The 16,684-nt window shown below is 43.2% G+C and overlaps 1 long non-coding RNA gene across 1 annotated transcript; it reads right to left on the bottom strand.

Moving 5' to 3' along the window:
* Positions 1 to 10,025: 10,025 nt before the first annotated feature.
* On the bottom strand, positions 10,026 to 16,677 carry LOC125684859 (uncharacterized). The gene is made up of 3 exons (XR_007373343.1): positions 16,544 to 16,677; positions 12,618 to 12,702; positions 10,026 to 10,111 (listed from the first exon to the last, which is right to left on the bottom strand). It is a non-coding gene; the product is annotated as an uncharacterized LOC125684859 (long non-coding RNA).
* Positions 16,678 to 16,684: the final 7 nt, after the last annotated feature.

Genomic DNA, 16,684 nt, shown 5'->3' with positions numbered 1-16,684 from the left:
GGCAATCCATAGGTTTGTCCCATGGATAAGGGACACAGGCGCTGCCATGACAAAGGCCACAATGCTTGAACGGCTGTGATTCTCGCAGCAGTGGAGAGGAGCATCTTCACCTACAGGAATAACAAGGGGTGGCCAAGCTATTCTGAATCAACCAGCCAGTGGAAACTTTGTGCCTTTTTTTTTTTTTTTAACCCTGAAAGCAGGAGAAACTGGATGGAGTGGAGGAAAAGCAAGAACATGTTATATTCTGCTATAACTCCTCCTCCTCCCCCCCTTTAGAGCCTTTTATCATACATCAGCGCATTACACATTAACCCTATGATTAGGATGAATAAAGGCAGTTCCCAAAGGATCACCTCTCCGTGAGAGACTTCCTCCTCTTCCTCCAGACAACATAAGTAACATGAGAGGCCAGCTGATCCCCAGAGGGCAAGAATCACTCTGGGCTGGGTGCTGGAACACTCGTGCCAAACACCAGGCCTGAAGTTGACTACATGCCAGAGTGGGTACAGAGCGAAGCAGCCACCATGTGTTTACAGAAGGAGGGTGCAAATTGGCCTCCAGGGTGAGCTACTCTGCTATTGCCCCTGTAGCTCTGGGGTGGGGGAAAGGCCTCCAAGGGAAGGAACTACCAGGCAGGCAAGTATCTGCCATCTCCTAGGGGGAGAGGATTCAGAGCTGAACTGTCTGAGCCTATTAACAGCTGATGGTTCCTGTAGATACATACTGGCACAGGGGTTTACTGCAAGTAGCCCGCTTCCATCTCTAATACTGCCTTCAGACCTTTGAGCCCAGCCCTATGAAACACCCTTCCCACTACACTCCACAGTGTCTCTCACTGACAATTTTATTTTCATACCGGGAGACCTGAAGGGTGGTTTGCAGTAAATGGAAAGAGCTGTGTACATTTGCATGGTTGCATAATCATGTTATACATGGATCTTTCGAACGCAGGAGAGCAGAGCGAGAGAGAGGAAATTGGAACGCCACAAGCAGGAGCTAAAAGCCAGATTTCTCCATGAGATCAAGGAGTAGATGTAAAGTCAGTCAGATGGAGAAATGCCTGAATAGCTCTTCCAAACAGCAAGAGTTGCAGGCTTAGCTTGAAACATAAACAAAGCAAGATGTTTCTGGGGGCTGGGCAGGTTTTGTATAAACTCTATTTCCTCTTCCATCATTGAAACCGGATGAGAAGAACAGCCTGTAGTTTGCATCTTTTGCCTCTCCAAGGGCTTACGCAGGGCTCATTTTCCAGGACTGTCAGACCAGGACCCTTCACAGACACTATATTCACTGCACACAAAGAAAAATCATTCACAGCCATGTGGCCAAATGAGAAACTGAAGCTGAGAAGCAGTACTATGCATTCTGGAATGATATATATTCTCCTCTTACTAAATCCTCATTTACCAGCATTGGAAGCTTTCCCTTTTAGATTTGTCACAGCCCCCAGCCCAGGTCACCTGAAACATAAGTACTATTAAAAGTACTATTAAAAGGAAGGGGCAAATTTTCACAGAAACGAAGCATTTGTGATACAAGAGATGCTGAAAACAAGCAAGTGTAGCACGTCTTTAAGGATGAAAAATTTACTTTGAAAACATGGCCCATCTCTCTCTCAGCTGCTGTAAAATTGCCACCACACCTCCCTTACTGACATCAGAATGCATAGCAGGGTAACAGAAGGGTGAGAATGTTTCCACAAACATTTTGTGGTCCACTGTGTTACCCTCGTACTGCTGCAATTTGTTTTTTAATCTAGGACACTCACATATCCAAACTGTTTGAAATGTTTAAACATCTGAAGAATTTCTCAGCTGCTTCCTCAAGTGTGAAGTCAAACACAGCCTATCCTGCAGAAAAAGGGAGAGTGGGAGGACATGTTTTTTTAAATGTTGTACCTCCTCACCTCCTTTGCACAGTCTGATTACTTGCTCAGAGTAGGTAATAAGTACTGTGTTTAAAGGAGATCTATCCTCAGCAGAAAAGGACGAGGGAACAACAGGTGCCCAATCTGAATTAACTATCTTACCCCTAGGTGCAAAGCTGTCATCACAAACCCTGAACCTGTTACACAGAATAAAAGGCTAACAGGAGAGGCACGGGAGTGCATTCCCAAACAACCTGCGGCATATGGCAGCAAGACCCTGCAGGATTACCAGTGGCACAAAGCAAGACTGCAAGGGGCTGGCTTCCTTTTTACACTTGGGCCTTTTTGCAGCATTCTGGAAGTGTGAAGAGGCAACAGGCAAAGTGCAAACTTGGCCCACTGTGCTCACATTAAATTCCTTGACATGGGGCATTTTGCGCGAGAGGGATAGCTGTCAGACATAGCCTCTGAGGACCTCAGTGGGCTCTGAGTGAGCCTCAGTGGGCTCTGGCTGCTCAGTTAACCTTGGGTGCCTCTTGCAACCCAAGCAGCTCCCAACTACCTACCTCTTACTGCGGTGTCAGATTCTGCCTGCTGCAACTGCACCACAAAGCATAGGCATTCATCCCTACCTCCATGCGCAGTGTAGACACAGTTTGGCTAAATGCATCCTTTTACAGCCTCACACTCCCAAGACTGAAATGTATTAGACTGTCAGTAGCCCCACAAGCAGGACTGAGAAGCAAGCAGAAATGGGTATGTCCACAGTACACGTTGTTATGAAAAGGAGAGATACCTGAGCTACCTGTAAATTACTTTATTCAGGTTTAGGAGCAGGCCAGGAGGCACATACAGATGCAGTAAGACAGCTGCAAGCCACTTTACATAAAACTTGATGCATTTGACACTAAAAAGGATGGGTCTGAGATTTTACAGGAATACACTGCAAAACCATTGCTTGAGATGTGACGAGCCAAGTTGCTTGCAACACAAAGATGAACAGAACCTTAGCACAGAATTTCCTACTAATTTTCTGGTGGAGATGTTCAGGGGAGGAACATGACAGCATATTTTCCAGCATGAAAAATTTTACTTTATGGCCCGGACTGCGCCACATACACCTCATAGACTGAAAGAAGGATCAGGTGCTAAGCACGGGTAAGGTCAGAGCATGACTCAGTGAGAGAACTTTTGAGGACAAGCTGCTACAAAGCTAACATCCCAGCAGCTCATACCACGCCTCAGGCAAAGGCTTCACCTGAAGTCACAAGAGGGAAGAAGTGAGGAAGGAAGGTGAATTGGTTTGCTCTGAATTGCGCAGAAGTTTCTCTTCCACTGGTGAGTGAACATATCTTCTGTATCACAGACAAAGCAGATTTGGAAACCCATAAGGAACAGGCTCTGTCCACTTAATTCATGTTCTACATGAGGAGCTGCTTTTTGCTGCAGTAGATCTCCAGTCAGGAGAGCTTCAATAACAGCAGGACATCCCAGAAGTACCAAGCTGTTTGGCACTGGTGATGTCTAAGGCTTACACTAGAGAGAATGTGTACCAAGGAATCCACCACACCAAACAGCCATGTAAATCCTCCCCACTGCAAACTAGCCATCCAGTTATTCATGGTACATAAGTAGTATGAACACCGACAGGGAGCTACAAAATCAACGTAAGCCTTGACAGACAGCTGGACAGAATTCCATACCAGGATAATAGTGAAACAGAGCTGCATGATGCACCCAGCATAGGAAATGGTTTTCCTTTTTCAAAAATGTTAACTAGCATAGATGGAACAGAGGCAGACAAATAGCAAACATCTTCAAGACAAAGTGCCAAGGGAATAACTCTTGGGGTAACTGGATCCACTCTACAATGAACACTTTCAGTCATCTTGGCAGTGATGGCAAAGAGGAAAAAAAAGCAGAAAGAATAACACTGGAAGGACAGGTGGCATGAAAAGCCTAGAGAATTCCATACAATTGTCAAGATTTGACTCCTCATTCATACAATGGCTAATATTTTTTGTTGTTGCTGTTTATCGGCAAAAAAAGAGATGTGAAAACATGAATTTGTAGACACCGGGAACACCCTGTAGAACAAAAAGTCATGAAGTTTTCCAAACTACGGGCCAGAGCTCCTTTAAAGTGACATTTAATCAAAAGAAAGAAATGGAGCTGGTCAGATTTAATTTCATAAAAGAAGGGATCCTATTGTTCTAACGTTACTTTGTTTCACTGATGTTTTGAGAAATTGGCTCCCTCTGGTTTGGATTTTTAAAGACTGACATGGGGCAGATACGACAAATGAAGGAAGCCTGTAAGACTATAAATGGAATAGAACTGTTGTTTCCACGCTCAGTTATGTGTGGATCTTACATTCTTACATACCAGAAAAAAAGAAAAGGGGGGTGGGGATGAAACTGTTGACAAAGAGCTGAGAGTGTGTTAGTAAATCTATGGTAGGATGCATCCAAGAATGCTGTAAACACTCAGAGCTTGGCATTAACTTAAAAAACTGCAATACAACAGCCCTGGAAATATGCAGCTAAGGGCACGTAGAATAATGTAATGTTTTCTATGGTGTCACTTGTGGCCAAGCATGTGATTATAGTAAATATCTGAAGCCAAGGATTCTACTACCCTCTCTTGCCAACGACTATCATAATTCCCCAAGGTAGTGGGAATCCACCTCTTCCACTTGCCTCCTATGGAGCCTCTCCTCTTAGGTTTAACCTTGAACCCAAATTGCAAGATCTCCATTCTTAGCACATAATTTTTTTTTAGTTACTTCCATGCACATCAAGTTTTCTATCAAGCTTACGCTTCCATCTTTACCAGAAATTTTCCAAATTTCTTTTCATATTTATTCCAAATTTCCATATTTAAATGTGAAAACGTACACTTCATAAGAGATGAGCTCCGCCACGTCAAAGACCTCACGCTCACCAACCTGTCTCAATAAATAGTCTGATGGGTATTTATTTTACTTAACCTTAAGCCAAAGCAGCTCAGCTTTGTTGTGTAGACGGTCCTTATATTTTCTTGTTTTTGTGAATTTGTATACAGATAAACAGCATTCATGATCTGACATTTCACTTTGATTGCGAGTTGCTGTAATTAAGAACCACAGCTTTATGAATTTTAATCATCAGCTGTAAGTGGTACATTATCTCTAGTTCACAATGAAAGCAATCAAGTGGACAAGATATTTTTAGAGACATTACTGTGGTAATATTACATTAAGTAGCGGTTAGTACACTATTTTCACACCCAGTGATTTCACACATTAATGCAGCTATAGATCAGCGTTAATGACAACGGAAAGTTATTTTTCAAGTAGTATGAGAAGGGTGGTTGAAAGACCTACTGGGATTTACACTTCAGCAGCAGGAGGGGCACCTCAGCAGGGCTGCAGATGAAGACACTCCAGCAGCAGGGGCTGCTTCCACTTCTCCTAGGACAGAGGCAAAAGCCCCAGTTGTCCTGAGTGGATGCGGGTTAACAACAGGGGCAACATTTTCTTCCTACCCCTTGAGAGGAAAAGGAAGACAGGAGAGGAGAGGAAGGCAAAGTACCCTGATGCTGGCACTTAACCCCGGAGCTGGTGAGAAATCACATACCACATCTTGCCCAAGGCTGCCACTTAAGCAACACAATACTTCTCCTTTCTAGGAGGGCACAGCGCAGAACAAATCAGAAACACCCTAAGGCTTGAAGAAAAAAGGCAGGCAGTCTGGCACATTTCAAAGTTTCTGTGTGTGCTACTCCACATGGATACAACACTGTCTAGATAAACCCATAAATACACACTTCTTTCCTTCAGGGAAAAGGAGGGACTAGGGTACAAGGCACACTGCCTCAAGAGGTGCACATTTAAGATAGCCTTGTCTCACTGAAGGATAGTAGATCATCTGAAGACTGTTTGCTTGAAACTAGGGCTAATGAGAAACTGTTCCAGGAAGGAGAAATTCTTCCTTCTTCCTGGAGTCTCAGATCTGGGATAACAGCAGAAGATCCAGAAACCTCACCCTGACCTGCAGGCTTATTATTTTTTTTTTTTCCTACCACAGAGGTCCTATGAAGATGACAGAACTGAGTTAGAGAGCTTGGGAGCTAGCTCTGCCAAAGAGTACATCGTATTGCCCATGTGGCATTGTGGCAGGTAACTTGTCACAGCATCTTGGATTCTGCTGACAAAGCGCTCGTGACAAACCAGTTAAGCTCCACAGACAGTGGCACTTCAGAGACAGAACTTGTTGATACCAGCACCATGGCAGAACACTGCAGCTCCAGTTCAAGTCGTCTGGATTCACGTGTCAGCTCCTTATCGTAGGTCATTCGAAGACTTTAGAAGGGACCCAGACGCAGTAATAAAGTGTTATCTTTTGTCACTTTCCCCTCACACTGCATCTTTATATCCAAACAGGCCAGTCCCCACATTTAGTCAAGAATTACTGGACATTGGTCAAGAAAGATTGGACCACCACAGCTTTGTGACAGAGCAGCAGTATGGAAACACTACTTAGACTTTACATAAAGAAAAAAAGAAAGACCCAGTAAGATGCTTCCTCACTGCTTAGCTTTTGAGACACTACTAGTGTATTTCTTCATGGAGAATAAAATAGTACAAGTGTTTCGTGATATACAGATGTCTTTTAAGTTCTGTTTCCATAAACACTGCAGTGAGGCACAGGCAATTTCCCCACTATAGATATCTAAGTCCACCTTTGCAGCAAGCACTCTTTTCCCCCCTTAAGGCCACATTCCCAGCTTTTCCCACCACCTTTCCTGGCAGCAGCTTAGCAGCTCCTCTCCACTGTTTTTCCAAACACATAATTTGAAATTAATGGCTTACCCTGTGCTCAGGCCTGCAGCTTGAGGCACCTACTTCATCTGTATCCTCTGCCAGCATAGGAAAAAAAAGAAAGCAATTGCTTCTTCGTTAGGTCAGAGTAAGAATGATTTACATATCCATCTATTCCCATAATTAAAAAGAGATGAAGGTGATAATAGGAAAACATTAACAGTACAGGCAGGATAAAGTCCATATCTGAGTGAGAGCATTCTTAATTATATACCCAACCCTATATATAAAGAAAGGCCTAAGCTTACAGCACATGGGGCTTTCTTTCCCGCATCCTTTGGCCCTTCCAGAGTCAACTGTGTGTAAAATACTAATTTGCCACCAGTTAGCATACCAATGTGTTTCTGTTAAGTGAGAGGGAGAGAGGGAACAGGCACCTTTCTCCCATTCCCTTGAACCAAAAGGGATTCTTCCTTTATGCTCCTGTACAAACAGCAAATGAAGTCAGTACCCTGTTTCTAATAGTGTGCATGGATGCTCCTGAAGAACATGCAATAGCGTGCCCAAAGATCACTAAATCATGGGAGGTGGAAGAGAACCTCTGAAAACTTTGTAGTCCAATTACAGCCAGAGCCTACAAGAGCAGGCTGCTCAGAGCTGTATCCAGCCAGATTTTTTAATCTTTGTAGATGTAGACTCCATCCCTCTTCCAACATTCAACACAGTATAGAAGTGTTTTCTTATGTTAAGAAGGAATTTCCTGCATTTCAGCTTGTGCCCGTTGCCTTTTGCCTTTTCACTGCATACCACAAGTGTTTGGCTTTGTCTTCTTTCTTCTCTCTCATCAAGTATACATACTCATTCATAAGATCCATATGATTGCTTGCTCACATGTTTAGCTTGGCATCCACTGAAACCTCCAGACCGTTGTCTGCAAAGCTGCTTTCCAGCTTCTTGGTCCCTTGCCTATACTGGTAGCTTGGGGTTACTCATGTACAAGGACAGAGCTTGGCATTTGCCTTTGTTGAACTTCACAAGAGTCCTGTCGGCCCATTTCTGCAGACCGCTGAGGTTCCTTTCAATGGCAGCACAACCATTTCAAATCTGTTTTCTGCAGAGAGCTCTTCCTGATACTGAAAACTTAGAAGTTAGCATAAATCCTGATTGTAGATGGCATCATTAATGGAAAATTTCAAGTACTCCTCTTGCTCATTTGAAAGTAGTAGCTACCATCAGTGTGAGATCACTATATGACTCAAGAGGAAAAAGTGAGAGCCATGAGAGCTGTTTTTTTCTCCCCCAAACAAACAAAACCTTCAAGGAACTGCTCAGCTTCTATAGTGTCTATATCTGTTCTGGAAGACTTAAATTGACAGACCTTGACTAAGTCAGTAGGGGGAAAATTTCAGACCCAACGTAGTTACTGCTAGCTCTCCATCAAGCTAGAGAGATGTGTCAAGCTAGATTTCTATAGAGAACACTCTCTGAACTTGTATTATTCAGTATTTCATTAAAGAAAATAATGAAGGAATAGAGGCTGAGCTTATTAAATTTTTAGATGGCACCTTGCTGGGAGGGGCTGCAAATATCCTGGAAAACAGAATTAGTATTCAAAACAGCTTTGATTATCTGTGAAGGTCCGGGGGGGGAAAAAAATAAAAGATATTATTCAAAAAAAGACATGCAAAATACTACAGTTACTTATGAAAAATCAGCTATTCAAATGTAGATGGGGTAGGACTATCTACACAGGAGCTATGGTGCCAGCTCTGGAATAAAGGAATTTGAGCTTACCATGGAAGCAAGCCCAAAAATGAGGCAGCTTCCTACTAGCCCGAGCAGCCTCTAAGAGGCTCATTTGTTCTTTAAGAGCAGGGCAAATGTTGGTCAAGAACAGCAAGTACCACTACTCTTGGATAGGGGGATGGACTAAAGGGCAACTTAGTGGGTCCTTCAGACCTGAGTTTTCAGCAATAGTGTATTGGACAAGAAGTTTCACTGCCTGTTTTGGACCGATGGGCACCTGAGCCTCGCCTCATCATTGCTGACAGACATCTCTGTATCCCTTTAAAGACAGATCTAACTCTGAGACGACAGAAAATAAGACAACCAATGACTATTGCTTCTGGAAAGTTCCTCTGGAATCTCTGATCACTAAAGGCCTCTTTCAAACCTTCCACCTTCTCAAGACCTGTTTTTAACTTGTCTGTTTTATGCCATTTCCTTTAATTAGTACTTCCCTCTACCACCCCCCCACTTCTAACTTCTCTAGTCCCAGTATTTCAGTACTCAACAGTGTCATGAAGCTCAGGATTCATCGCTGAATAAGCCAAGTGCTTCTTAGTCTTGTGGCTACTCTACACAACACAGCTGCTTGCAGCACATGGTTTTGGGGCCTGGATCCCAGACCAAAGAGATTCTGTCTAGTCCTGTTACAAGAAGTTATTTCAGGTTGCTGCAGAGGAATACAAGCCATCTGTTGAACTCTATGCCAACTGTTTCAAATCTCTTTTGGATGCATACATCTTCCGTTTCTCAGATCATCAATAGCTGCTAATTATTTACCCTTTATTAAATACAGGTTTCCTCTGACAGATCAAATACACCTATTATTTTTTGCAGCACAGGCAGTATAGTGGATAGTCCAAGGGCTTGTATCACCAGCTACAAATTGGTGATTAATCTACAGCAAAACAAAAACAATGAATGGAGCTTACAGTCTGCAATGGCCTTGAAAGCTTCTGGAATCTCTTGTGCCTGATGACCTTTTAAGATTATTCTTTTCTAATCTCCCCTGGACACATCTCACCTTTTACTTTTCCACAAACAGACACAGTCTGATCAACTTTTTCTACAACTGTCCCCATTCCTGTTGGCAATAGCTCATCCAAGGTGGCCAAGTCCCTGAGCTGCTCTCTAGCCATCTGTTTCTATAAGAACATCAGAGTAAGACGTCATGCTCTGATTTTACAGCCTGAACACCAGCCATTTAAACAGCACAACGGGACACATAGCTGCAGTGGAAGACTTGATTTCCAAAAGCGAAGTTAGTCTCTGACCACTGTTGAACTCATTGGAACTATAGCAATGACTGAGTTAGCCTAAAGAGCTTTCTCATGGCAAGTTTTTCTCAGGAAGCACACTGCTCTCTCCCCTCAACTATTGTAGCAGCTATGGAAAAATTCAGCTGGTTCATAGACAGAAAGGTGTGCCAGACCTCTAAAAAACCTACCACAAGCAAGAGGCTTTAGCGAGACAACAGGTTTTTTTAAGCCCTGAAGAAATTCTGATTTGACTTTAATACAACTTGACTTTAATACAACTTTTGGGTGAACCAGAAAGAACATTATAGACGTTAAACTAAGAAGAGCATCAGTGAGCTGGGAAGATCCTTCTCCTGTGAAGAAATGACCCAGTAATACTTTCGGCACCTTCCTGACCTGTAAGATTCAAAATAAGAGGTTGGACATCTACTGCCATTTAAGACTCATTTCTTACAAAGCTTGAAGAAACAAAACTAACTACCATTAAAAAAACAAGGGTCAGTTAGTGATAATTAAGTAGCACAGGGATCTATTAAAAAAACTTTGGAAATCAATGTTTACACTATGTAGCTACAAATTAACTGCAATGGGCATTGTTAAGAGACCATTTTTATACGACAAACACCAAATGCATGCACATTAGAAGAGTTCTGCCATGATTAGAAATCACAGTGCAACTCATTTTATCCCATCCCTAAATTAGAAACTTAATGCTTCAGTTTATTAACAGAAGGAAATCCTATTACACTCAATGTTAAGATACAGAAAAGCACTATTTCTATATTGCAGCTCTGAAAGAAAAGAAAAGTGGTTGGAACAGAGCTACTCAGTTACAGTTCAATGCTTCAGTGATTTAATAACTTGAATGAATTAACACGTATGGAGTTAAACATCTAAGAATCCTCCAGTGACAGCGATTTTCGAGAAACAAAGCAGCCAAAGTAATGGTGCTGGTAGTGACAAGTGCTGAGACCTTTGGAAGAGCTAAAGCCCTTCCTGAATGCAGCACCTTGAGCAAGAACCTGCCGTTTGTTGTCCGCTGAACTAACGTGCAAGAAGTTCCATATTCCGTGCTGTTAAGGAGTCACTCCAAGCCAAGAACCCTAAAGAGCTTCCTATGAACTGTGATCTGATTTCTAGCTCATCAGTGCTGTTCAGCACAAACCCCTGCACCACAGCACCTCCTGGGAGAATTTCCAAAAGGCAAAGGTTTCCCAGGCTTCCCCAAGCTTCCTTGGGGAGCCGCATTCAGCCGCGCTTAGCTAATGGCCAGGGTCAAGTACATGCAAGCATTGTACTCCCTAATCAACAGCTTTGTCTCAGGTGCCCTGTGCTGTTGGCTGCATCCTCTGGACAACTTATAGTGTGGTTAGTTAGCAGAAAGCTTGCTTCTGGCAGCCACTCTGATACAGCTACCACCTACAACTATCACCATGTATTTGCAATTTACACCCTCCCACTGCCCTCTGAAATTTGGAAAACATGAATCTATTTTCTCTACAGCAGTGCCTGCAACAACTATCGAGAGTGATCATGAAGCCTTCCCAGTGCATGCCTTTTCTGTTGTTTCTTGCTGTTACTATGCACATATACCATTTGTGAAACATTACCGGTCCCTGGCTGCAAAACCACGTTAAGTTTTTGTTCAACCTTGTTTACTTATCTCACCAAACCCACACAGATTTTATCAGTCTCTGCTAACACAGGTGTGACAATTGACTGCAACTGAGCAGTGCCAGACATGTAGTAGATGGACACTGCTCCCTTTCTGGTGATATTTTGACATTACTTCCCACTATTGAGGCAGATGTAGGCACTGGGAACCAGCTGCAATGAACTTAAGCTTGTACTGAACTGTTCTTAGTAGACTGTTGTTCATCGAGACATACACACACACACACGTATATAAAACATCTAGTAAGAAGATAGTAGAGTATTGCTCCTTATGATGCTATAGTGCTTTCCAGTAATGGCTGCCCAGTGATATGAAAATGGCTCCAGAGGACTCCCATATCAAGCTGATGCAAGCCAAAGTTAACTTCCTTCTGGAGGGTGAGTGCTTTCCACTAGCATACATTCCTCCCTGTAATATCACCTGCTTTTCTGACTGTGACAGTTTGAAACAGCTCATACCACCTTCAGGCTCTAAATAGCTTTCTATATCTTTAAATTATTCTCCTGCAATGGGATTGGTTTTCTTCATGCCTCAAAGAAGTGGTATCTAAATCGTTTTAAACTGAAACAGAGACTGAATAGGCTGTGCAAATCATTTTCTACCAGAACCTTAATTATATCCTGCAGTGTCTCGTCCTCAGCAAACTGCTAGGAAAAAAAAAAGTCTGCATTTCATTTGAGAACCAACAGGGCTGGGGTTTTTTTTGTTTTGTTTTGTTTTCCTCAATTGACATATACATAATCTAGCTTGGGACTTTGTTCCACAGCATTTTTGTCAAAGGCTCTAGAGAGCGTGCCTGCAAATACTAAATCTTTCTGAGGTTCGCATTCAATTTGCAAGTTATACAACTCCAACTAAAGAAAGAGGCATTCTGTTTGCAGCAAGGTGTTTTCCAGATCCCCACTGGCAATGGCAAGAAGTGATTTACGATCAGCTTTAGTTAACGTGGCCTCTCAAACAGGTCTTAAAAAGCCTTTACAGCCATGGCCTAGTGCCAAGGCCTTTTCCACAGGAATTCGGTCAATTTTAGTTCATATCGGTGCCATAGGATGCAACTGCAAAGGCAAGTGGTACAATATTGAATGCATCCCCTCGATGAAGCAAGGGACCCAGCACCTGCTGAATCTACCAGATTTACCATCACAGGTCTGTACATCTTTCTGCTGGTTGTTCAATGCAGGGGTGACTTAATCCCTTGGCTAGCTGAGGGCTGAATTAATGACTCACTTTTCTGGCAGATTCAGGATTTCATCAGGACTGAACTCCGAGTTCTCCTGCAGTTGTTTTGCCCAATTCAGTAGCTCCATATGACCTGCAGAATTACAAGAGCATTTTTCAGTCTTAGGTTGAAGTCTCTAGCCTTTACTGGTTCTCATTCTGGTGTGATGTTTCTCATGCAGTGCTCCAACTGCTGTCGTTAGCATCCTTTGCATAAAGCAACAGAATATTCAATAGCAAACATCCCCAAGCCAGGTACTGAATGCAACCAGATTTCCTGATCCATACCAGTGAGAGTCCAACACTTCCACAAGGCGCAGTGTTCGAGGACACAGCTTAGAGCCAGAGCAAAAATAAGCTTCATGAGTAGCTCCCTAAAAGTCATGTTCCTTACTGAGGAAAAGCCTGGGCCCAGACCCACAAGTCTCAGTAATGTCAACCACAAGTGTTGAACCTCAGCCACTATAGAGCTTCGTTCCTCCCTCCGCTGAGACTAGCACTCTTGAACTTGACTAGACCCACGGATGACCAAAAGTATAATTTACAGAAACAGTCATAATAGCTACCTCACACTTATTGAAAACTTCATATCTGGGTATTTCCCCTTTTACTAGAACCCTTTTTTCTTTTTTTAATCTGCACATAAATTTTCTCAAGTTCCTCTAGTGTAGGTAGGATCAGCCTTCACTCGCAGTACTGTCCTAGTCTTTATCCTGTGTAGAGTGCTAGCACTAAAGAAAAAACTCTCTGTTCCTCAGCTGCATGCTAACTGCTTGCAAGGCAGCATAAACTGGTATATAAGACAGCCAATTCCAGTCAGCTACTGAATGAATCTTGTAAAGGTACTAGGCCCATATGCTGAGGCACAATGATCCTCTTACAGCACACTGTCTTGATAACATGGGAGAAGAAGAAGGAAGAAAAAAAACCTCCAACTTTTAAGAGGAGGCAGTGATGGAATCTGGCTCAACTAATGAGCTTTGGTAGCACTGTGCCACCTCAAAAGCACAGAGACAGCAAGTGCAATAGGACCTGTAAGAAAAATTCACCAACATCCAAAGAATTCACAAAACCTAGTACTTTCATTTAGCATGAAAGAATTAACTAAGGGAGAAAATCCTCCCTTGCACAAGTAAACAGTAGCAAGTAGAAGAGCCAGATTATAGCTTTGAGAAAAATTCAAGATCTAGAAAGCATTTTCTTTAGATCAGGCTTATAACCAACTTAGAGAACTATTCCTTTCCCAAGCACCCTTCTTTTAACCTATGTTGAATATGTAAAGCAAGGACACCAGACTTACAGCCAAGTGGTTTTCCACTCCAGGCACATGGAACATGATGAAAGTAAATTTGTGGGTGTTTGCACTTGATTTGGCAGAGAAAAACTGAGGGAGGGAATGTGATTGAGGGAAGGTATCAAAGATCAGAGCCAGATGCTCCTTCACAGAGCTCTGGACTTGTAGGAAATTAAGAAGGTAGAGAAGGTGAGGCAAAGGGTGTGTTTGAAGTGAGAGTCAAGGGGTTCTAAGGCCTACAACCATCCAAGGTGCTTGGGGGAAACTACAGCACATGCCAAAACCACACCACATTGGCCTGAGGTGCTTTCATTACACAAAGCCTGGGAGAGCAGAGACTGTAAATGTAGCTTCAAAAGGAGCTTCATCTTGAAGTCTTAACTCTCAGGACCTATTAAACATTTATGTTGACTACCACTCCTACTCTTTGCCTCAGAGAAAGCACCCAAAATAACCTTTGCTACTGAGCAAACTACAACAGTTCTACCAGCTGTGTAACAGACTAGTAGGGAGCTGAGAGATACAGCCAGAAACAGTGTTGGAACAACAACGCTAACGACTCTATTCAGCAAGCTGGGAAAGAAGGAAGAAAATTTGATCTGGAACCTGAAGGAGATGGAAAGCAATGCTAGGAAAAAAAATGGGCAAGTTAGCTTTTGTAGAAATGTCTAAAACTGAATGAGACCATTGGATGTATATATTTAAGTATCAGTAGTTTTTCTTTAAGCTACCTTTTTGTTCACTTTTTGGGGGAATCTTAGAACTAGCCTCTAGCATGGATGTGTGACAACCACAGCTGTATAAGGGTCAGTGGAAGAAAATGGAAAGAGATTCTACACAGGGAAGGAAGACAGAAGGTCTCTGGCAGAAACTGGAAAGAAGTGATTAATTTCATGATCTGTTCAAAAATACTTTGCCCACACAACATGAGCTTGGGATGAGGCAGTTACTCAGGCTCTTCATCATAGGAAGCTGTTACTACCAGTAGCAGATAATGCATCATTCACTCAATCTCTTGTAGTTCAGTTAGAGGACAACTCCAGCTGTACATTCAGAAAGTTGTGCTGACCCTAACAGCTTCAAATTAGGTGTACAAAAAGCCCTTCAAAGTAATTTATTTCAAGGGTTGCACACATAAACCTCTTGTCTTTGTACACAGAAACCCCTGCCCTCCAGTCACGAAATTCACTGCTGATATTAGCATTTACTTCTAGCCTTCCACAGATTCAATCTGCACGTAGCGCCTAAGTTTATCAGCTCTATGATATTCAGAAGAACTACTAGTCTCCACAATTTATCAATCCTTAAGAAACCTTCATGCTCCTCCTCAGCATATGCTTTTCACCATTGGCCTGCTATTAGGTAACTATTTCTTCAGTCTAACCTACACATACCTACAACCATTTCAGTCTCATGCAGATGAGGCCTTTATAATAAGTTTAGGTGTTGGCTCGTGTAGCTAATCACTCAGCCTTTACACTATAGATACCAGCTTAATTTAAGTGTAATCATACAATGTAATTGTATAATATTCATAATATTGAATGTATAATCATTCAATTATTGAGGCCCTGGAGTGGGTTCAAAGAAGGGCGACAAAGCTGGTGAGAGGTCTGGAGCACAGGGCTTATGAGGAGCAGCTGAAGGAGCTGGGATTGTTCAGTCTGGAGAGGAGGAGGCTCAGGGGAGACCTCATTGCTCTCTATAACTACCTGAAGGGAGGTTGTGGTGAGCTGGTCGGCCTCTTTTCTCTTATAACTAGTGGTAGAACTAGAGGGAATGTCTTCAAGCTGCACCAGGGGAGATTCAGGCTAGACGTTAGAAAATACTACTTTTCTGAAAGTGTGGTCAGGCAGTGGAATGGGCTGCCTGAGGAGGTGGTGGAGTCACTGACACTGGAGGTGTTCAAGGAAAGTTTGGATGTTGTGTTGAGGGACATGGTTTAGTGAGTATTATTGGTGATAGGTGGATGGTTGGACTGGGTGATCTTGAAGGTCTTTTCCAACCTTGGTGATTCTGTAATTGCTTGAGTTGGAATGGACCTTAAAGGCCACCCAGTCCAACTGCCCTGCAATGAACAGGGACACCTACAGCTCCAGCAGGTGCTCAGGACCCCATCCAGTCTGACTTTGGATGTCTGTAGGGACGGGACATCCACCACGTCTCTGGACAACCTGTTACAGTGCCTCACCGTCACTGTTGTAAAAAACTTCTTCCTTATATCTAGTCTAAATCTCTCCTGTTTCAGTTTGAAACCATTTGTCCTTGTCCTATCACCACAGACCCTGCTCAAGAGCTTGTCCCCTTCCTTCTTACAGCCTCCCTTTACATACTGAAGGGCCGCTCTCAGGTCTCCTCAGAGCCGTCTCTTGTGGGGGCTCAAGAGCCCCAGCTCCCTCAGCCTGTCCTCGTAGGGGAGGGCTTCCATTCCCGGGATTCTTTTTGTGTCTCTCCTCTGAACACAATCCAACAGGTCCATGTCTCTAAATGTAATGGCTCCTCCCAATGACCGCGAGGCCACAGCACCTTTCCCTCAGATCCAAGAGCAGCAAAACCAGATCTGGACTAAGAACGACAGCTTAAAGATCACATCTTTATACACAGACCACACGAAAAGCAGACAGGCTTTTCCACACTCTACCTTGAGAAGAAGCAGCAATCAAATGATCACGCAGGACAGCGTCTGCCTATGCCCAGCCTTTTTAGAGGTGCGGCGGGAACTACAGCTCCCATCAAGCCGCGCCGCAGCACGCAGCCTTCGCTTCCCGCCGCCATGTTTATG

The sequence above is a fragment of the Lagopus muta genome, chromosome 1, assembly GCF_023343835.1.
Source record: "Lagopus muta isolate bLagMut1 chromosome 1, bLagMut1 primary, whole genome shotgun sequence".
Classification (NCBI taxonomy): Eukaryota; Metazoa; Chordata; class Aves; order Galliformes; family Phasianidae; genus Lagopus; species Lagopus muta.
Note: the sequence above shows the minus strand (reverse complement) of the source record. Positions and strands in the feature narration are given on the sequence as shown.